The sequence below is a fragment of the Peromyscus californicus genome, unplaced genomic scaffold, assembly GCF_007827085.1.
Source record: "Peromyscus californicus insignis strain IS unplaced genomic scaffold, ASM782708v3 Scaffold_23__1_contigs__length_62951481, whole genome shotgun sequence".
Classification (NCBI taxonomy): Eukaryota; Metazoa; Chordata; class Mammalia; order Rodentia; family Cricetidae; genus Peromyscus; species Peromyscus californicus.
This window is the reverse complement of record NW_026294534.1, coordinates 57,654,403-57,676,794: the sequence shown is the minus strand read 5'-3', so window position 1 is coordinate 57,676,794 and position 22,392 is coordinate 57,654,403. Positions and strand designations below refer to the sequence as shown.

The 22,392-nt window shown below is 43.3% G+C and overlaps 1 protein-coding gene and 1 pseudogene across 4 annotated transcripts in view; one reads left to right on the top strand and one right to left on the bottom strand.

The window, feature by feature from the left end:
- The window catches only part of Csgalnact1 (chondroitin sulfate N-acetylgalactosaminyltransferase 1), a 334,889-nt gene that overhangs the window by 38,656 nt on the left and 273,841 nt on the right, over window positions 1-22,392 (top strand). The window lies entirely within an intron of this gene.
- LOC128119174 (60S acidic ribosomal protein P1-like) lies at window positions 15,135-15,475 on the bottom strand (annotated as a pseudogene).

The window sequence follows — 22,392 nt, the reverse complement described above, 5'->3', positions numbered from 1 at the left end:
ATTAAACACATACGATGTTTTCAACTCTTTAGAATTATACAAAAAGACCCCCTCCCAATTAGGAGGGCTTGAAAAATAAGGGAAATAAGATTGACCTTGATCTCTCTGTGTGTGTGTACATGGGTGCATGTTTGCGTGTGTGCAGGTACATATGTGCATTTGGGTATGTGCACATGTGTGCATGTGGGGGCCAGAGGTCAACCTCTGGTGTCACTCCTGAGGAGCTCTCTACCCTGTTTTTTTATTTTGAGACACTGTGTTTGGGGCTCTCACATTTGTCAAGGCTGGTTAGCCAGTGAGCTGCAAGTAACCTCTTTCCTCAGCCTTTCCAATGGTGGGATCACAAGTGTACACCACGGTGCTGGGCTTTTTATGTGAGTGTCAGGGCTTGAACCCAGGTCCTCGTGCTTGTGTGGCATGTGCTTTACCAGCTGAGCTATCTCCCCAGTCCTTGATCTTAAATTTTAATCTTAATTCATTCAGCCTTTGTCCAGAACACCTCTCCCTTTAAAGATGGAGGGTTCCAGAACGTGGGTTTGAGAATAACTCAATTAGTTGGATATTAAATTGATATACACTGACATTCACATGAATGTGAATGGACATACACACAGATGGGCATGTGCACAAATGAACATGCGCATAGATGGATATGTGCATAGATGGACATGTGCATAGATGGACATGCACATAGATGGACATGCGCATAGATGGACATACGCATAGATGGACATGCACATAGATGGACATGCACATAGAGGTTTTTTCTAAAATAGAGATGATGAAAACCATTCAGCTTTTAGAGGTTGGAATTTCCCATTTAATTTTTGTCCCCAGAAGAGAAGCCAATGGCAGATAGTGGCAGCCAATAAAACCTAAATATTCTAGTTGCTTTGAAGAGCTCTGTAAAATGGCGTCACCTATCCTCATTCTTCTTTTCCAATCAGTGCTCTCATATTGACTTGGTTTCCCATGTTGCAGATCCTGCCCGTGGGAGAAATTGCTCCTGTGATGTTATTTACCACAGAAGCCAGACTTAAGTCACTGAGTGACAATTTTGAATTGTTGAGAACACAGGGCCAGTGTTCTTTCTACCTTGCCTCTTGACTGTGAGAAATCCCTCAGGACCAGAGAGACTGATGCTAGGCAAAAACCAGATTTTATCAGGTGCGTGTAGATACCTATGTGCACATGTTCCAGTAATCAGCCTTGGGAACTAGGCTGGAGAAGTGCTGTCCAAGTAGGGTTGGGTAGCTTTGTAGCTATACCAGCATTTGTATTTTGGCCCTGCTATCTATCCACTGTCCTCACTGGCTTTTTTTTTTTTTTTTTTTTTTTTTTTTGTAGACTTTACACAAGTTAGGATAATTTGGGAAGTGGGAACCTTAATTGAGAAATGTCCTCATCAGACTGGCCTGTGGGGCATTTTCTTGATTAAGGATTGATATGAGAGGGCCAGGTTCACCATGGGTGGTTCCCGCCTGGGAAGGTGGTCCTGAACTGTATAGGAAAGCAGGCTGAACAGGCCATGAGGAGAAAGCCAATGTCAGAGTGTTTCTATGGCTTCTGCCTTGAGTTCTTGCTCTGACTTCCTCCAATGATGAACTGTGATGTGGAAAGGTAAACTGAAATACACCCTTTCCTTCTCAAGTTGATTTGGTTACGATGTTTAATCACAGCAACAGAAACCCGAATTTAGACTCTTTATTCTGGGCTTGTAAGCTGAACTTATCAGGCCCTGTTTCCTTAGCAGTAAATGTCCAAATGCTTTCAGTTGCTATTATTATTTTAATTAGCTAAAGGCATCATAAGATATTGCAAGCAGTTAATCAAATAATTGATTTATTTACCTATATAAAATGTCGATTATGGCCTTCTGTGTCACAGGCACTGTATTGTGTCTTCCTGGGAAAGCAATAGTTAACAGGGCAGGCAGAGCTGCCTCAGGCTGTATTACTTTTGCTGCCTTCTTGGTTTTTATGTTCTTCTCACATCTAATTATGAAACAAGTAGATAAATAAATGCTCATTTTAAACCCATTTGAAATGTAAGCAAATTACTTTCATTGAACTGAACTTAAGGCAGACTCAATTAATCAGCTTTAAATTATGGGTAAAAAAATCAATGTAGAATTTCTATCTTTGCTTGCATTCAAGAGTTACTCTGTACTGGTAGCCAGTGTCTGAAGACTGTTAACTATAACATTTTAGATATGTGTTTCTTCAACTCACGTGTGCCAAGAAATTTGTTTCTATAGCCATTATGTTTTCTTTTGAAATTAATATGCCAAGGGATACATTGAGTGATCCATGGAAATATTGACTTTATGCAAAAGAAATAGACAAAACTAAGTTGCATATATTAATTTATGTGTGAAGCCCATCTCATTAGACAGAAATATGTTTTCTTTGTTATGATGAGAAGATGTGGTTATCTTTTCAAATTTAACCTTTTAGATTACAGATGTTGAATTCAGTTGATTTCTTGTGGTCCGTTTGTTTAAGGTTAAAGCATTTTTTTTTGTAGTTATTGATTTTGCAATGAGAATGATGGTTTCCAACATGTTGACTGAAGTCCAGGGATCAGGATAGGCAGAGGGCTTCAGATTCTGGAGGGACTCAGGTGTGATCAACATGTCCTCAGGACATGATCTCCTGGGTGTTGTTTACAGGGAAGACCAAGTAGCCTTTGAAGAAAGGCTGCAGATCAGGATAGGTGGCCCTGACGCTGCCACAGATGCTCATATCTTTTTTAAAACATTAACTTATAAATGCTTGGCCAGTAGCTCAGGCTTATTACTAACTAGCTCTTGCCCTTCTTTGAGGAGGAAGGAAAAGTTGACAGCCTGATTCTGTGGGGGCCTGGCCTGGTGAAAACAACCCAAGTCTCCCCAACCATGATGTGGACTCATGGATAGCCTTACAGGGGTTCTGATGGCATGGGCATTCTGCTTTGAAGCCTGTGTGGTTTCAGCAGAATGTGAGTTTGGCTCCTTCAGTTGAAGTGACTGGTAGTTGGGGACTTGAAGTGTAAGAGGGAAAGAGGTCAGCATGCAGCCAGCAGCAGGTTTTCGAAGTTTAGTCAGCAAGCAAGGCCTAAGATGAGGAGTTTGAAAAGCAATAATACCCTCTTCATAGTAATAGTACTGGAACTCAGAGTGCTGAATGGGAGACAGATTTATTTTGAGGTCTGAAGAAGTTGGGTCAGCCTGGACAAAAGGCAAAAGTGGCTGGCAATGAATTTTATGTTCCTGATTGCACATCCCTGTCCCCTGAATTCCTCTTTGGCTGAGTTGTTCAGGGAGGTATGATCTCTGTGTCTAGTGATGCCCTCTCCCCAGCTTTCCCATCCTTTAGTTCAGGACACCAAGGTTTATCTAATAAATACCCTGGGGCTCGAGCTTCCCTCCTTTTCTGATACTTGTGCTCAGACACTCAGACTGCCTGTACCATCTCAATCCCAGGGTGAACCGGGAGCTTGTCATCGACAAGCAGGCACCAGCCGCCAGCTAGGAAAGACAGGGGTTTAGTGCCCCTGCTTATTTGTGGTTCTTTAATGAGCTCTCTAAACATACCTCATAATGAAAATGGCCATAATGATCTATTTCTTATGAGAGGAAGACATGGCAAATATCCCCCACATAGCTTTTAGGTGCCATCCTTGACTGAACAACCCAATGGGGACTTTTATATGGTGGCAGGATTACCAACAGAGTGGGAAGAGGCTAGCTGCACTGTTTGATTGATGTATCTGATGATTCATATTTCAGACCTTGGCCTATTGTGGACCAAAAAAAAAAAAAAAAAAAAAAAAGGCTGCTTTACAGTACTGCATGCTTCCTTGGCTCTGCAGGCCCTCTGTATAGCCATTCTAGGACATGAGGTTTGAGGTCTGAGGCCTGGATGGAGGTCTGCTCGCAGCTGCTATTCTCATTGAAATGGAACCATTCAGGACAGGCCCTAGGTCCAGGCTCCTTACCAAATCTTTGACTGCATGGTTTAACCTTGTTACTCAAACTCTGCTGTGTGATGTTGCGTGGCTCAGGGTACCTAAAGGCATAAGCCAGCAGCATCAGTATCTCCTAGAGAGAGATGGAAGAAAGCCTTTCCTCTAAGGACACTAAGACCACATGTTTAGGACATTCTTTGAAAGGAAGGGAGAGAAGCGTCAGGGAGCGGGAATCCAAATGAAACATGCCCACATCTGGCCCAGCTGCTCTCTCCAGCCCCATGTGGAGAATGATAGTAGCTGCTTGACAGGACTCCCTAAGATGTGTGTTTTGTAGAGTTCTCCCCACAGAGACTTACCCTCTTAGACTGCACAGTGTCTCTCCAGGTGGGACAAATGTGGTGTTTTCCTGCCATGTGGCCCAATTTAAATGCTTTCAACTCCACATCATTTCTCCCCCTTTTAGTCTCCCTTGATCTCTCCAGCTATGGCTCACGCACCTGTCACGTCACATTTTGAATTATGAAAATTACTCTTGAGCTTCTTATCACCATTCATAAATGACAACTGTTACAGACTTGGATCATGTCTTATTTATCTCTCTCATTACCAAGCACAGACCCCCGTCATTGCTAGGGATGGAGGTTGGTTGTGTACAATGCTAAATCTAAACTGTTGAGTGGAAATCCAGGGCTCTTTCCCCCCTGACTGTGGGGGATACTGGGTGGTGGCCTGGCTCCAGTGCAGCAGTTTTTCAACATCATCAGGTCCCAGGATCCTTCTTGTGTTTGCGCTGCATTCTTTACCATCCACCTCCCGGGTGACATGAGTAGATACAGGCCAGTGCCTGTGTTCTAATTGTAGGACAGGTATCCTTTATCCAAAATGTTTACGACCAGAAGTATTTCAGACTTAGTTTGTTTTAGATTTTGGAATAATAGTATGTTTTGATGATTTAAGCAATACTTTTGTATTTGTGTTTGCTGTGTGTGCATGTGGTGTGTGTGTGTGTGTATGTGTATGTGTGTATCTATGTGTGTATGTATGTGCATGTATGTGTGTGTATTTGTGTGTATGTGTGTGTGTATATATCTATGTATGTGTGTATGTGTGTGTGAAGGCCAGAGGTTGATGTTGAATGTCTGCTACTATCTTTCAACCTTATTTTTTTAAAAAGTGCGATTATTTATTATGCAAATGCATGTATTGTGTGTGTGTGTGTAAAGGTCAGCCGCTAGCTTGTGGAAGTTGATCTCTCTTTCCACCATATGGGTCCTGGGGATCAAACTCAGGTCGTCAGACTTGGCAACAAGCCTCCTTAACTACTGAGCCATCTTGTCAGCCCTCCATCTTATCCTTTGAGACAGGATTTCTCACTGAACCTAGAGCTCACTAGTCAACTAGATTGGCTGGCCAGTGAGCTCTGGGCTGAGAATTCACCTGTCTTTGCCTCTGTAGCATCCAGGTTATGGAAGTGTGTGAACACACTTGTTTTTATGTGGGCTGGATGTCTGAATTGAGGTTCTCATATTTCTGAGTCAGGCACTTTACCAACTAACTGAGCCATCTGCCCTGCCAACTTTTCAATAACATCTTTATACCCTAGAGTAGAGACTAAACAAATCAAAATCAAACCAAGCCAGGACACCACTCTGAGTGATGTACATAGAGCCTGGCCCTGACCTTGTACAGGGTATTATGAGGAGCCTGATGTTGTTATATGGTCCTGAACACATGCCATTTTATTACTTTTTGTGGGTGTGCATATGTATGTGTGTAGGGGGAATCTGGACGTATACAGAAAAGATATATTACAGTCATCGAGGTCTGGGAGATTGCTTTTTTTTTTTTTATCCAGAATAGTAACTACATTGTTTTAAGCCTGCTTTTTGGATTGTGAAATTTTATACTCATGTCACATCAGTATACGGTTTAAAAAGCTTTAGGATTTTGGAGCATTTCAGATTTCAAAGTTTTTGATAAACAGTGTTGAACATTTATTGGAACATTTATTGTCTGAAGGTCCCACAAAGGAGGCTTCTGCAGATCATTCACTGGCCAGAAGTGTGGCACATGACCATCCTCCTTGACAGGCCGCTCTCACCTGCAGAGAGGAAGTGTTCATTGTTGTTAGGATTTTATTATGTATTTTTATGTTTTCGCATATGCATGTGGCGTGAGTGTGTGTGTGCATGTGTGCGTGTGTGCGTGTGTGTGTGTGTGTGTGTGTGTGTGTGTGTGTGTGTGTGTGTGTGAAAGCCAGTCTGCATGTTTGGGGGCACATGTGTATGTGGTCATATGTGTCCATATGTGTGTGTGGAGATGTGTGTGGATGCCAGGGGTTGATGCAGGATGTGCTCTATGATTGCTCTCCACTTTCTATGGGAATGCATGGTCTCTCATGTGAACTCAGAGCTGGCTTGTTTGTTTAAACTAGCTGGTCATCTTCTCTAGGGATCTCATCTTAACCTCCCAAGCACTGGGTTGTAGGTGTGCTGTCATACCCACTTTGTATTTACATGGGTGCTGGGGATCTGAACTCTAGTCCTCACACTTGTTGCAGCAAGTACTTAATGCCCTCAACCATCTCCTTAACTCTTTCGTATATTTTCTTTTTCAAAGGGTATATTGCTGCCTGGAGCAAAGACGCATTCTCTTGGGAAAGAAGGAAGGGAAACACCGTGTGGGATTCTAGCATTGTATAGCACACTCCCACACAGAAGTGACTCACATCAGCCCATGCAGTTCGAACAACAAGCTTCACTGTCGTTGCTCACAGGCAATGCTGAGGTCCCTGTGAGTCAGGACAGCGGTGGCCAGAAGAACTTGTGAATCCTTCTAGGCCTCTCTTTCTGTAACAACAACCCCCAACATGTGAAGGTCTTTCTTGCCGACTTTGCATCCAGGGACTAAAAGGCTGTCTATGCCAGGAATGGTTAGGAATGAATGGAGCTTTCTCTTACTGCCTCCCTCCATCCAAATAAAAATGCAAGCAACATAGCCAGAAAAAATATATTAAGTCAGAAAGACATGTGAGTCAAAAAGAAAATAATGTGGAAAGCTATGATAAGAGCCAGGATTGGAGCTGAGGTTCATTATAAATATGTACTGTCAGGTCCTTTACACTTCCTGGGAGTAAGATGCGAGTGAAATTCTCCGCTTTTTAGCAGTTATCAGGTAAAGGAAAGAATCCAGCTTAATGTCTGCTTGTCCAAAGACAGGACACTCAGGAGACAGCACTCTTTTCAAACCTGAGATTTTGTCAGGTGGAAAGAGAGCCTGCTCATAGCCAGAATAGCCAAGGACAGCTTCTGATACGAGAAGGGTTTCAGGTTCTAGGAAACCAAGAGACTTAGCAAATTCATGGTGGTCTGAAGGGGTTCACGGGGCCCAGGACACTTACAGGAGAGAGCAGAGATGATGTGACACAAACAGGTTCTGACTTGGTTTGTTTTGTTTGTTTGGTGGTTTGTTTGTTTGTTTGTTTATCACCTTGACACAAACTAAAGTTATTTGGGAAGAGGAACCTTAATTTTCTATATACACATACTATATATATATATATATATATATATATATATATATATATATTTTTAATTTAAGAAATTTTTTATTCATTTTACATACCAACCACAGATCCCCCTCTCATCCCTCCTCCCATTCCTCCCCAGCCTTCCTCACACCCCAGTCCATCCCCATCCCCTCCTCCAAAGGGGTAATGGCTCACATGGGGAGTCAGCAAGCCTGGTACATTCAGTTGAGACAGGACCAAGTTCCTCCCCCTGCATCAAGGCTTAGCAAGTCATCCCACCATAGGTAATGGGCTCCAAAAAGCCAGTTCACACACCAGGGATAAGAGGGACTTTTCTTGATTAATGATTGATGTGGGAGGGCCCAGCCAAATCTGGGCCATGCCATTGCTGGGTTGTATAAGAAAGCAAACCGAGCAAGTCAAAAAGCAGTGTTCCTCTATGGCCTCTGCTTCAGTCTTGCCTCTACGTCCCTGTCTTGAATTCCCAACCTGAATTCCCTCCATGATGAACTATACTCTATGAGGTGAAATAAACCATTTCTTCTCCAAGCTGCTTTTGGTCATGGTGTTTATTACAGCAATAGAAACTTACCTAAGACAGGTGCTGCGTGCCCACGTGCTTGAAGTGAGGTAGTGTGAAGGGGGTTGAGGTGGGATGGCAAGTCCTGGGAGGAACTGGGTAAGTTTAGAGATGGCTTAAACAGTCTGGACGTTATCAGGTAAATGAGGTAACAGGGTCAGAACAGTTGCTTGTGGAGATTACTAAGCACCCCATATAATAATGATTGCTTCATACAGAATAGAAACAGAACATAGATTGCCAAACTAAAAGAAAAGAAAGCGTCTTCACCGTCTGGTTCTTAAGCCATAGTAGTGCGGCACAGGGTGGGGACTGCACACACTGGTTTCTAACTTCAGTCTTGGGCGTCAACTCTTTAAACAGGAAGATGGCTATAAGATAGGAAGCATGTTGCTTCAGAACTTTAGACATGGCAGATTAGAGCTCTCAGCAGGGAGCTCTAGCACTCCAAGCGGAAGGTGTGCAGACATCCACCCATCAAGGGCAAGCCTTGGGATGGGAGTGTGGTGCTGGCAGATGTGTGAATGGGGGGCACTTGTCAGGCTTCTTAGTCACAGGAATACTTGGTGCCTGTCTCAAAGGAGTCTCGATCTGACTGGGGCTAAAAATCAAATTACAACAGACTGGCCACTGAGTCAGTCACTGGGGCTGTTGCTGAACTGGCTCGGGGACTTGGGTCCTGTGGAGTTAAGTGTGTTTGCTCTCTGGTCTGAGCCTCATTCCCAAACCACACAATGTAGGAGCAAAGGGGAGGTTGGGAGCAGGGAGCTACTCTTGGTGACTCTGATGTGATCGTCCACAGCAGTTGGACAAACTCAGGCTTAGGATGTAGCTCAGTTGGCGGAGTGCCAGTTGGCAAAAAGCCCTGGTTTAGTCCCTAACACCACGGAAAGTGGGCGCTGATAGGTCCAATTCAAAGTCACCCCCAGCTACATGATGTGTTTGAGGCCAGCTTCAGATCTGTGTGATTCTGCCTTAAACAACAGCAGCAGCAACAGCAGAAACAAACCCCAACCCCTAAATTTAAATTAAAAGCGCAAGTGTACATGCACTCTGAGAGCCAAGGGTGGAGGCCTGGCAGGTATTTACAGCCTTGGAATGTCCCCGGGCTCCCATCTCTCTTGGTAACATTGTAAGTTATGGATTTTAACATGGGTAGACAATGTAGGAACACTGAGCCTGGTACACGGGACTCAGTGAATGCTAATCCCTTTCCTTCTCTCTGCCAAAAGCAATTATTTTCAAGTGATACTTATAAAAAAAAAAGCCAATCTCTGCACAGTGCTTAGCATGTACAGTATCTCAATTAATCTTTACAGTAATCCTGTGAATTATTATTTTTCCTTCAGTTTATCCCCACTGAAGCTTAGAAGTTTCAGTCTTGTGCTTGAGGACACAAAGCTACTAAGAGGAGAATGAAAGGTCTAATGTAGGACTTCTGACCTTTAGTTGCATATAATTATAACTATGTTCTGATGATGAGTGCCATAAGAGGGTCCAGTTAATCTTTATTTTCATTCCTTTTTGGGTCTTTTCTGTGGGATGAGAATATAGGAAACTGTAAATGTGAAATATTAATCCTTCAAAAGGAAAGTCTGCTATTATTGAAGAATAAATTACTTTGCTTAAGGTACAAGGTAATAATGCATAACAGTTACATAATAATAAACCATGATTGACATAATAGGAAAACCTTGTATTCTGTTAGGTGAGGTGAAACATATTTAGAAATAGACTACCTTCAAGACAGGACAAACCCTGTGCAAAGAATGACTAATCAAGCAATACTCTGGGCATACAGGAAAGAGGGCTGACCTAAAGGTGAGGAATGAGGAATACTTTAAATGGAGTGCTGAGATTTAGGCTCCACTGAAATAAAAGACAGGCCCTCAGCATTACCTCAGCTGAATGGCCCTCCACCAATCACAAAGGGCTGCAACAGGATTTTGAACATTCTCTCCACAAAGAAGCAATACATGTACAAAAGATGGATGAGCTGGTTAACCTGCTTGGATCATTACAAATCATATACGTGGATTAACGTATCACAGTACAGCAGGTCCAATCTCTAGGCACACCCACACTCAGTGACCCCCAGTCCGTTGTTTCCTCTTTTTCCTGCTGCTCATGGTGCACACCCCCCCCCCCCCCCCCCCCCGCGCTCCCCTCATCCCAGCGGGCTGGTGCCTCCATCAGGGTTAAGAGATGAGATTCGGGGAAAGTAAGCTCATGGCTGTGTCTGGCAGGTCTGTGACACCACACGTGGTTAATTTATCACTTTCTAGACTGGAGAATATGGGACCACAGAGCAAAGAACAGGAAAGCAAGCCCCGTGGGCACGCCAGTTTGTCAGCCTGCTCCACAAGCAATCGGTGTGGTCTGTCAGGACCCTGCACGTCAGCCGTTTAATCTGCAGGGTGCGAGGCAGCGCTTTCGCCTCCATGTTCGTTCTTTTTATAGCTTATGACACATTTGGCAATTAAGCTTCTGAAAAAAATGTGAATTTTTAAGTGTGCTAGTATTGCTGATTTGGGGTTTATGCTGGAAAAGCTTCCAGATAAGGTTAAGCTTTATTTGGCAGTATTCATTTCTTTAAATAGAAGCCATAGTGTACACTATTTCTTGTCAGTCAGCACACAGGATTCAATCTACGGGATCCCATCACAGCAGCTACCTCTCATGCAATTTATTACTGAGTTGCTTAAAATGCCTTCCTCGGCCTCTTTTTCTACGTCTTCTCTGTCCCACCTTCTTGAAGGAGAGAAATATCCATGAGTGCTATGAAATTGATTGATAAACATTATTGGGTAAAAATATGAGTTCTTGAACTTACAGATTCCATCTCTTTTTCATTCCCTGGAGCACAACTCAGCTGTGTTACTGGATGACAATGTACCTTGTCTTGGGCTAGACGTAGTACGACTGTCAGTTGTCTTTTATAGAACATATAAGAACCAAATATTGTTACCTATTTATGCCAAAAACACATATTAAGAAGGAAAAGGACTATATAAAGACTGCCTCCACCCTTCTTGGATACTGGCAGAGATCTGAAGGAAGCAGAGCCCCATAGCCAGTTTTCCTTGAAGATAAACAGTGTCTTAGTCCTCTGTTTTTCTGGAAGTATTTCTGGGAACCAAATTCCACCCGATAGTGTAGCAATGGAATAAGGGAGGAAGCATGCGATAGATAAACCAGAAAGCATTTGACAGCACCCTGGTTGGTTCCCCAGTATTAATAAAACAGAACAAACTCTGAGGATGAGTTCAGGAGAACTGCTTCTCAAACTGGCAAACAGCACTGTGAAGAAGTAATTATAGGCCTCCTACCCAATTTAACACATTTTGCAAGAAATGTTAAATGAAGCATTTCCCACCCTCCAAACAGTTCTCTCTTCTTGGATTTTTTTCCCTACAGAAAAGCACAGAGAAAGACAACAGATACTCATTTTCCCCTCCCTGGACTTAATAAGTACTAGTGTTGTGCCCTTCATTTCCAGATTGTTTTAAAAATGAAAGGAATAAAATATCTCAGCTAACTGGACCCCTTGCCCCGCCTCCCTCTTCTGAAGAAGACTCGGTGGTAAGCTTGGTGTGCCTCCTGTCCCCAAGCATATTATTGTTAAGCTGACCTATGTCTTTTATGGGAGCCATCCTTCTTAGAGATGATCTTACTGCCTGATGATATGTGCCATAAAGTACACCAGATGTCAGGCTGCAGCAGCCTTGCTGAATGGACTCTCAGTGGGTAATTATATCCTGATACATGGATTATAAACCCTGCCTACTCTTCCTATATAGTCAAGCTGTGTTAATTTTTAATTATGCATTTTATAGAATGACAGAGACAATTATATCAATTTATAGTTTTTCTTGAGGTTTTTAATATTTCATATCGTAAGTCACAGATCACTTCCAGGGATATAGATTAAGCTGGTTAATTAGGATATTTTCCCAGAAGTACTCGTTAAGGAGGAAGAATCCAGGCTATGGGAATGCACAGCTTGTCTCCATGCAGGCTGTGATGTGAGAATGGAAGGAACTGGTGTATGAGTCAATTGTGGACCTAACCAAGCTATGAGCATATGTTTGGCCAGGTTGCTGACTTGAGTGAATATTCTCTAGCGGTCTTTGGAAAATGGAAGGCCTTCACTCTGAATTACCCCAGGGAATCCCCTAGTCTCTATGGGCTGACACCTGAGATAAACATCCCAAATACATAGAGAACCTGAAGAATCCCCTGTGCCTAAGCCCTCCAGATCGCTGCTTTAGAATGTTCTAAGGCAAGCTGAACCTTGGAGGTCCAATCGTCTCTTAGTGAGAGTGCTGAGCCCCATTGGGAAGCTGTGCTTTGAGCACCCAGCCCCTCCTCCCCGAGACTTCTTCCTGCTTCACAAGTTCAGCGCATGTTTCCCAGCTGCAAGGGCACTTGAACTTCCCTTGCTATGGGACACACATGCATGTGCATACCATACCCCCCCCCCCACACACACATGTACACACACACACATTTGCAAAGAACTTGACAGACAATGTTGAATAACTCTAGTACTGGGAAGGCAGTAAGCAGGAGTCAAGGCCATGATCACTTCAGTGCAGGGTGGGGAAAATTTTTGATAGTTTTGTTTTTTTTGAGATAGGGTTTCTTCATGTAGCCTTGGCTGCCCTAGAACTAGCTCTGTAGAACTGGCTGGCCTTGAACTCAGAGATCTGCGTGCCTCTGCCTCCTAAGTGCTGGGATTAGAGGCATGCACCACTACCACCTGGCTTATTTTGGGGAATATTTGAAAGGGACATTAAGGAACTTTTTGAGATGTGGTTTGAACTAGGAGATTCTAGTGTCCCATAGCAAGGGTAAAAGAACATGAGGGTAGATTGTAGGGAGGTAGGGGAGGATCCAGGAAGATTTAGCAGAGGTGAAATACTATAATCCAAATATATTGTATGAACAAACTTAAAAATAAATGAATGTAATAAGAATAATTAAATACATAAAACCAAGTATGGTGGCATGCACTACACACATGCACATGTTCTCTCTTCCTTTCAAAATAAAACAAAAACCAAACAAACAAAAATACCAAACCATAACAACAACAACAAAAATAATGTTTTCTCCCATGGAGCAATACTGGGTGTAGCAACCACACTCCAGGGCAGGCGTCATGCTCAGGAGTGGTCGATGAACACAAAGTGACTTCATGCTTATGGGGTGATGGTGATAGTTTCTTAGTTTTGTTTGGATCCTCACACCTTCAAGGCAGGTGTTTTACTGACTGAGCCATCTCCCCAACCCCTGTTTAGGTTTTAGTTGTTTGCTCCTCTTCCCAGAGCATGAGCTCATTGAATGCAAGGCTTTGCTTCCTATCACTGGACTCCTTGCTCTGAGGATGGTGCTTAGCATGACAGGTGTAGTTAAATGCCACAGCATGATCTGTGGGTGAATGACAAGCTGTGTGTGTGATGATGGCACCATTGAATTCTGTCCGTAGCAATGGTATAGCTGTCTTAGCTTGTGCAAGTACACAGTATGATGTTTCTACAAAAATGAAGTCACCCTGTGAGGCTTTTTTGGAATGCGTCCCTGGATAAGGGACCCATGATTGTAGAAGTAAACATTTGTTACATGAGAATGATTAAGAACATCAAGATTCTTGAATTGTCACTAAGCAGAAGGTTAAGTCCTCTTCCAGAGACTTAAAGATGGAGTTAACATCTCTCCTTAAGAATATACGTACTTGTCTTCAAACTTTTCATCAGAACACAAAGCAGCATCTCCTTGAATCCAGGCCTCACTCTGTTTCCTTAACAGTGTCTTAAAAATATTGAAAATAGGACCAAGCAAATTGGCATAGTCAGGAAAGTGTTTGAGGTACAGGCATGAGGCTTGGGTTTGGATTCCTGGAACCCATGTGAAAAAGCTGGGCATGGTGGCATGTGCCCATAGTCCTAGCACCAGGGAGGTAGATACAAAAGATCCCTGGGGATTACTGGCCAGTCTGTCTACCCAATTTCGTAAGCTCCAGGTTCAGTAAGAGATCCTGTAACAAAAACATAAGGTACAGTGTGATTGAAGAAAACATTCTACATTGACCTCTGGTCTTCTTCACCTGCAAGTACACACACATACATATGTATACACATACATGCATACCCACATACACCTTAGAGAAAAGAATGATAACAAAAATATTGACAAGCATAAATCCAACAACAGTCACCTTCCCCTTGACTCAGACAGAGTTTTTCTTGAATTTGTAATCCCCCTGCCTTAGCCTCCTAAGTGCTGGAGTTACAGGCATGCAAACAGCATACATGGTTAGCTTTAATATATTCTTGTATTGCCATTTGCTCTTTCCTGAGGGACGGAGATGACCAGGTATAGATGAGGAAACAAACTCAGAGCAGCTAAATAATGACATGTCGGTGGAGTCTGCATATGTGGTAGGTGATGGGATCAGATATTATGCCTTTGTTTGGACATCATGAGAGTGGAGGGGTCTTGCCGCCCCCCCCCCCACCCAGTGTTATTGCTGTGCCCATTCTCCCTGGGAAAGAATTTTAGTTTGTTTCACGATTCTAGAAGTTAAAGGGCATGGTGCTGGCATTTGCCTGGCTTCTGATGAGGGTCACAAGTTGAGTTATAATATTGTGCAGGGCAAAGGGGCCACAGAAGAGCTGAGGAAGCCGAGCTCATCCTTTTTAATATTAAACATTTATTTATTTGTTGATTGATTATGTGTACATGGCAAGTGCCACGATTCTCGGGTGGAGGTCAGAGCACAACTTTCGGGAGTCAGTTGTCACCTCCACCTCATGGGTCCCCGGGGGCAAGCACCTCCACCAGCTGATATCTTGCCATCTCTCAATCTGCTCTTTTAGTAGCAGAACCCTTCCCAAGAGAACTAACTCACTCTCGTGAGGAAAACATGAATCTTTCCATGACAATGAAGCCATGTGGCCCAGGCACCTCTCAACACTATAGCATTGAGGACCAAATTTCAAAATGAAGGCTTTTTTGTGTGCATTTTTAAAAACCAGTTTCAGCTTTTTATTGCACATGTTAACAAAAGATTTAGTCAAATAGACCAAAGCCCATGTCATCATCAGATTCCTCAAACTCTTCCTTCTTTGCTTCCACCTTCTCCTCAGCTGGGGAAGCAGCGGTGGAGCCGGCCGGACCACCTACTGGTGCGGCTCCAGCTGTGGAGTGGGCTTACCAGCCCATAGGTTGCAGATGATGCTTCCAATGCTGACGTTGGTCAGGGCCTTTGCAAACAAGCCAGACCAGAAAGGTCCAACACTGACACCAGCTGCTTTGATGAGGGCACTGATCTTATCCTCCATGACCCTCATCTTGTCCTCGTGCAGGATGAGGGCAGAGTAGATGCTGGCCAGCTCAGAGATGGAGGCCATGTTGATGACTGCCGGCACGTGCTAGTTGCCCGGGGTGAAGTGAGGGCCTCATTCAAATGCAGCCTTGGCTTCCTCGGAAGCACTGAGCACCATGGCGGCAGCTGAGGGAAAGCCAAAATGACGTTTTTAAGGGTGACAAACTATAGCAGCGCCATAACTCATATGCATGTACCTTGCATGGAGCACACCGTTTCATAATTCAACTTTTAAAATCTAAAAATGAGGGCTGGGGTAATAATAACTCTGTGGTAAAACACTTGCCTAGCATGGGTGAACCCCTAGGTTCAGTCTCCAGTACTAAACCAAACCAAACAAAATGCCCTAAGAGAGGACTGTGACTAGTTAGTTTGACTTCAGAGCCAAAGTGACCTGCTTCCTTCCTCCTCAGTCCCTTTCTCTGCTTATCTTATCTTATCTCAGTACGAAGCTGGATTAGTTTTCTTTTTTGTTGGCTGTGGTTAAAATTCTCTGGCAAAAGTAGCTTAGGGAGGCATGGTTCAGTTTATCCCATAGTTCACTGAGGAAAAGTCTTTTCACTACGAGGTCCTATAAAATAAAAACCTGTATACTTCTAGCATGTAATAACATTCTTATTTTAAGAGGGAAAATTTTGGATAAAACAATCATACCAGTGCAAAACCAAACTCTGGCAGGGTAAACACCAAATCCTGTATCTCTACGGCAGAGTATTTGAGATTGTAATCTGTGCTGCAAATAGCTGGGGTAGTCATATTCCTCCAGCTGGGCTACCTACAGCAGCCACAGTTTCTCTCTCTCTCTCTCTCTCTCTCTCTCTCTCTCTCTCTCTCTCTCTCTCTCTCTCTCTCTCTTTTGTTTTTTTGTTTTTTTTTCAGACAGGGTTTCTCTGTGTAGTTTTGGTGCCTGTCCTGGATCTCGCTCTATAGACCAGGCTGGCCTTGACCTCACAGAGATCCACCTGCCTCTGCCTCCCGAGTGCTGGGATTAAAGGTGTGTGCCATCACCATCCAGCTTCATAGTTTCTCTCTTAAGGCTAGGTTGGCTCTACTCCACAGCTGAGGTTCTCTTGGATGGATGTCCCATGGTTCTGGACTCTCCAATATTTTGGGGTCTCTTCTGTAGCTTAGGCCTCACCTTTACAGCTCCATACAATAACCTCTCAGGGTCTCTTTGTGGAGACTTCAGCTCTGCCACCCAGAGCCTGGCCCCAGCTGCTCTTCATGACCCCCTCAATCTTAGATCCTTCATGTCTTCAAAACCAGTACGGCATGGGTGACTCTTAAGATATCGCCAAGTTGTGCTGCCAGCCTGGGATGTAGCTGGCCCCCACCCCAGCTGTATCAGCTCCTGTGTGTTGATCCTGAGGAAACACAGGCCAGTTGTCAAAGTGTAGTGTGGAAAGCCCCTTTGCAATAGTGTTGATCTGTGAATTATAATTGTTTCTTCGGCACTAGCTTGAATATCATTCTGCCTTAAAATTTCTTCTGCCAAACAAATCAGTCCATGATCTTTAAATTTACCTTCACATCGTATCTCAGGAGGTGGACAGAATGAAGCCAGGTTCTTGGCTCAAATATCACACAAATGGCTCCTATCCAAGGTCGCGATAGAGTCCGTGTCCCTCTTTGCAGCATCATGAGTCAGGCCTCCCCTGTCCTTCTTTCTCTCAGCATTACTGTCTTCAAGCTCCCACTAGACTCCCCCATTAAACCCTTCTTCCTGCATTTAAAAGCTTCTCTAGCTCAATGAATCAAGCACTTCCCTATTCCTTTAACAAAATAGTTCCCGAGCCTTAGTTCATCATGGCAGTCACCACATTCCTGCTACTGCAATCTGTGTTACAGTTCTTAGAGGACTAGAACCCATAGGATTAATAGACATTGTGAATTAGATTGGCTTACACGATCCAGTCTGGGTAATCCGACAATAGCTGTCTCCCACTGGAAATCCAACAACTGGCAATCCATCAATAGCTGTCTCACACTGGAAAGGCCAAGAATCCAGTAGTTGCTTACTTCACAAGACTGGGTGCCGGGCTGGAGGGATAGCTCAGCTGTTAAATATACAAACACCAAATATAAATATAAACAACCAAAAATATAAGGCTGGGTGCCTTAGCAGTCTCAATCTAGCGCCAAAGGTCTGGAAAATTCCTTGAGAGGTGCAGGTCTTCAGTCTGCACTGGGAGCCTGAAGGAGCAGGGATTTGGGATCAGGGAAGGAATAGAGCAGCAACAGAGTAGAAGAAATTGCCAGTAAGTGTGAAGGCGAGCAGGCATGAAACACACATTCCTTCTTCCGTCTCCTCTTACCTGAGATGCCACTGGAAGGTGTCACCCATGTTTAAGGTGGGTCTTACCACTCCACATAATTTTATCAAGAGAACCCCTCACAGGAAGGCCCAGCTGCTTGCCTGTTAGTTGGTTCCAGATTGAGTCAAGCTTAACTATCACGGGATCTGTGAAAATTTTTATCACTTACATCCCTCACATGGTTTTAAGATCATTTTGAGACCTATAAAATCATGTTAGTTAAGCTTGTCTAGTTCTCCATTACAGGTTTTGTTTTTTAGGTAGCACTGGAGAGGGTGCCTTTACACATTATTTGTGACAGTCTCATTTGTACTAATAGTATCAGTACAATGATTAACAGGGACTTCTTTTAGAAGTATAATGGTTTTATAATAATTGCAGAGTCCTCCCTCAACAAACACCAGAATGAGCCCTATTCTGTGAGTATGTGCATTTTGCATATGTGTTCATATGGGTGTATGGACATGTGTGGAACATGTGTCTGTGTTGCCCATGTGTTCATTTGGGTGAGTGGACTTATGTGGAGGCCAAATTTGAAAGTGGGTATCTCCACTTATTGCTCTCCATGTTATATTTTGAAACCAGGTTGTCACTGAACCTGGAGCTCCTTAGTTTGATGAGGCCAGCCGACAGCGACTTCAAGGGATCCTCCTGTTTTCACCCCTCCCAGTACTACTAGGGAAACAGATGTGCTGCTGCACCTGGGTTTTAAGGAGAGTGCTAGGGATTTAAACTCATGCTTGTTCAACCGGCTCTTAACCTACAGAGCCATCTTCCTATTCACTTATCTGCCTTTGATCATTGCCTAAAGTCAAAATGACTCCCGCCTCTGAGACATGCATTAGAAAGATGCTTCCTCCTCCTTCTGACCTACTGAGCACGTGTGTCCTTATTTTACATTGGGCAATGTTAAAGGAAGTAAGGGGTAGATAGGAAGCCTGCTGTAATTTTATTGGGTCCCTGAGTTCACAGACTTATTCATTTGGATTAAATATTGTAATTTGCTATTCTTAATTATACAGTGTTTTTGGACATAGAACCAAGAATTTCCTGGATTCAGCACCAGTATTTTCATTGACATTCTTGTTCTTAAATCCAATTTAACCTTTTGATATTTTCTCTTGAACTGCCTTCTGGTTTCCTGATGGGTTATTTTGGGTCATAGATGAAAACATCAGTGACCTCATATCGAACAGTCCCCTTGGTGCCGGTAAGATTTCTCCTGCCTCCTCTTTCCTGTTTCTCATACATCTTTAGGGTTGCGAGTTTTCCTTTTGTGGAGTATTTTTAGCCGATGGCCTGTCCTTGTGTTGAGAGGAAGGGGAACTTAGCTGCACAATGCTTTTGCTGGGGCTTCCCACTCTGGGGAAGCCCTCAATCCCGGAATGGCCTGCTGCCCTCTGCTGACATTGGCGACTGATGTTTACACTTCCCAGTAAAAATGCTTCCTCCGAGGGTAAACTGAGGTGCGTCTGGGTTCTTTGTGGACTCTGAGCTGGGGAAAGACACTGCTTTAAAGCTGATTCAGTGTCTTCCAGCTTCTGATTTGAGCACCTGCAACTTTCAGCTCCACGGCTGCCTGCACTGCAGTGGCTGAAGTGCTCCCCGAGGATTCATTTGTCAACATTGCCACTTTCCTCTTAGGAAGTAACACTCCCTTGGAGGATGTAGAGGGATTTATGCTTTGACAACAGAGACATGCACAGAGCCAAGCTTTTGTCCTATACTGCAGGGGTGACAGTTCTTAGCCCTCTGGCAGAATCCCTTTAGAGCATGAAACAGCATTCTCCTTAATTTTAATGAACTAAATTGTTAAATGGAGAAGGGTTGATGGTTCATAGACAAAGAGCAAAAGCTACAGATAACTCCCCAGTTATTCTCGCATGCTCTTATTTATTTGTGAGTGTCCCTTATGATTGGTGTAGAGTCAACCATTTTTATTTGATTAAAAAAAAACCCCAAAACTTCCATGTCTGAGTTTATTTGCGACCACTGTACTCTCAAACCTATGCCTTCATCCTCATGTTGGGACTTAGTTCAAAGTAGTCTCTGACCATTTAAGGAAATGGTAGAAAATGAATTGTCATTCAACATTGGGCAGTGTCAACAAAGTGGCATCAAGATTAGATTAGGGTGTGTGTGTGTGTGTGTGTGTGTGTGTGTGTGTGTGTGTATGTAGTAATAGTAGTAGTAGTAGTAGTAGTAGTAACTAGTAGTAGTAGTAGTAGTAGTAGTAGTAGTAGTAGTAGCTTGTTAGTGCATATTAGTCTTTTGTGTTTGATATTATCGACTTGTAAGTGCCTAAAAGTAAGGACTCTGGTCCCATACCCTCCAGATTGAAAGGCCAGTTTCATCAATTAGAGATTATAGTGCCTTGGGCAAATTTCTTAAATTTTTCAGCCTCCCTCCATGCATAACATCTGGGGTATCAATATCTCCTCCTCCTTTTCCTCCTTCTCCTTCTTGTTCTTCCTCTTGTTTTTGCTCTTCTTCTTCTTCTCCTCCTCCTCCTCCTCCTCCTCCTCCTCCTCCTCCTCCTCCTCCTCCTTCTTCATCCACTGTCATTTATTTATAACAGATAATCTCACTTTATAAGATACAGGCTCTTTCCTGTATCTTCAGTATTCTTTCATGGGGATTTGTATTTGGCTTAGAACAATAGACCCTCTACTACTACGGATTCTTATACTCCTGAGGAATTGTTTTTCAATAAGATAAGGGGAGAGAGGCAGTTTGGAGGCACTGCTTTATTTATTGTCTTAACGATACCAGGGTAATTGAAATTCTTTTGGGCTCCTTTGTGCATGGGCTCAAGATAACCGAGCTGGTTCCAGCCCCTTGTTTCAAAGGTGAAAAGAGGAGGCAGGTAGATGATCACATGGGTTCCTGCAAACTGAAGAAACTTTTAGCAAAATTCCTTGTTTGGAAAGCTAACTGAAAGGCTTCTACTGATATGTCACTAGTCAGTCCTGTTTTCTTTTCTCTTCTCCTCCTTCACCTCCACCTCCTCCTCCTCCTCTTCTTTTTGGTTTGGTTTTTGATATAGCCCTTTTTTGCTGTGTAGCCCTTGCTGCTCTGGAATTCACTCTGTAGACTAAGCTGGCCTCGAACTCAAAGATCTACCTACCTCTGCCTCCCAGAGTTCTGGGAATAAAGGCATGTACCATCATCCCTGGCCCCATTTTCAGTGGATCTTGGGAAAGGAAATTTTTCTCTAGGAACTTTTCTTCTTTCAAAAGTATAAACATTCTGTCACTGAAAGGGAGAATAGGTACCATCCTAACAGCAACTACTGGTTTTGGCCACAGTGAATCCTACCTTTGGGTTTCAAGAAATGTTTATGTTTTGTTTAACTCAATTTTTAAATTTATCTTGTATGTTTGTACACATGTAGCCACACATGTGAAAGAGGGATATGTGCATGCCAGCTTTTGGGAGTCGGTTCTCTCTTTCCAGCATGTGGGGCTTGGAGATCAAATGAGGTCATCAGGCTCAGAAGCAGGCACTTGTACCTGATGAGTCACCTTGAGATGTAGAGGCAGAGGGTGATTTACGGATGGGAAAGAATGCCGAATGCCACATTAAGTTGATATTGACAAAAGAACATCATGGCAACAGAGCACCAAGACTTGCTGTCCTTGAGTTCAGTCAGAGTGGAAAGCACACCTCCCTGTGAGTCTGAGGTCTAATACCACAACTCAGAAGCGGAAAGATGCGCTATCAGTGATTTATAGAAGAGGAAAAATGACTTAATCTTTTTATGCTTCATTTACCATTTTAAAATAAATTATATCTATCAAAGCTTTTAAAAATTGTGATAAAATGCCTTCAACATTTACCCGGTTAGTAGAGAGTTCTCTGGCATACTATATATTCATGCTGTCCAGTGATCATTACCACCCAATCTCTAGAAGGCTCCATCCTGGAAGACTGAAACTCTGTCCCCATTCAGCAATAATTCTCTCTTTCCCACCCCCAGCAGCCTGGCAACCACCATTCTACTTTTGGTCTCTCTCTGACTGTCCATAGTGCCTTATATAAGTGGGGTCTCCCAGCATTTGTCTTTTTTTTTTTTTGACCGGCCTACTTCATTTAGCACAGTGTTTCCAGGGTTAATCCACATTGTAGCATGTGTCAAAATATCTTTCCTTTGTAAGGCTGAATACTATTTTGTTGTGTGTCTACTATACTTTTTATCCTTTATTGATAGACACCTGGTTCGTTTCCACCCTTTGGCATTGTGAGTAGCACTACAATGAACATGGGTGTTAAATATTGTCTTCAAGAGTCTGCTTTCAAACAGATGTGGGTGGAATGGCTGGACTCCCGATGTTGCATATGCTCTTTTCTGGCTACATGTTAAATGTTACTCTTTCGTAGTGAACAGTGAGTCCTGGAGAGCAGCCTGATTTCAACTCATTCTCACACCGTTGGTGTGGTCACCCTACTTGTCTCCTCCATTTCCTCATGTTTCCATGAAGAATGTGTCACATAGCGCACACAAATATTCCTAGAAGGAATGGCTGAAGGAACATGATTATGTTGGTGGATGAATGACTACTGAAAGAATCTCATAATGGTCTAAAGCAGTGGCCAATAAACTACATGCCAGACTTGTCTATCACCT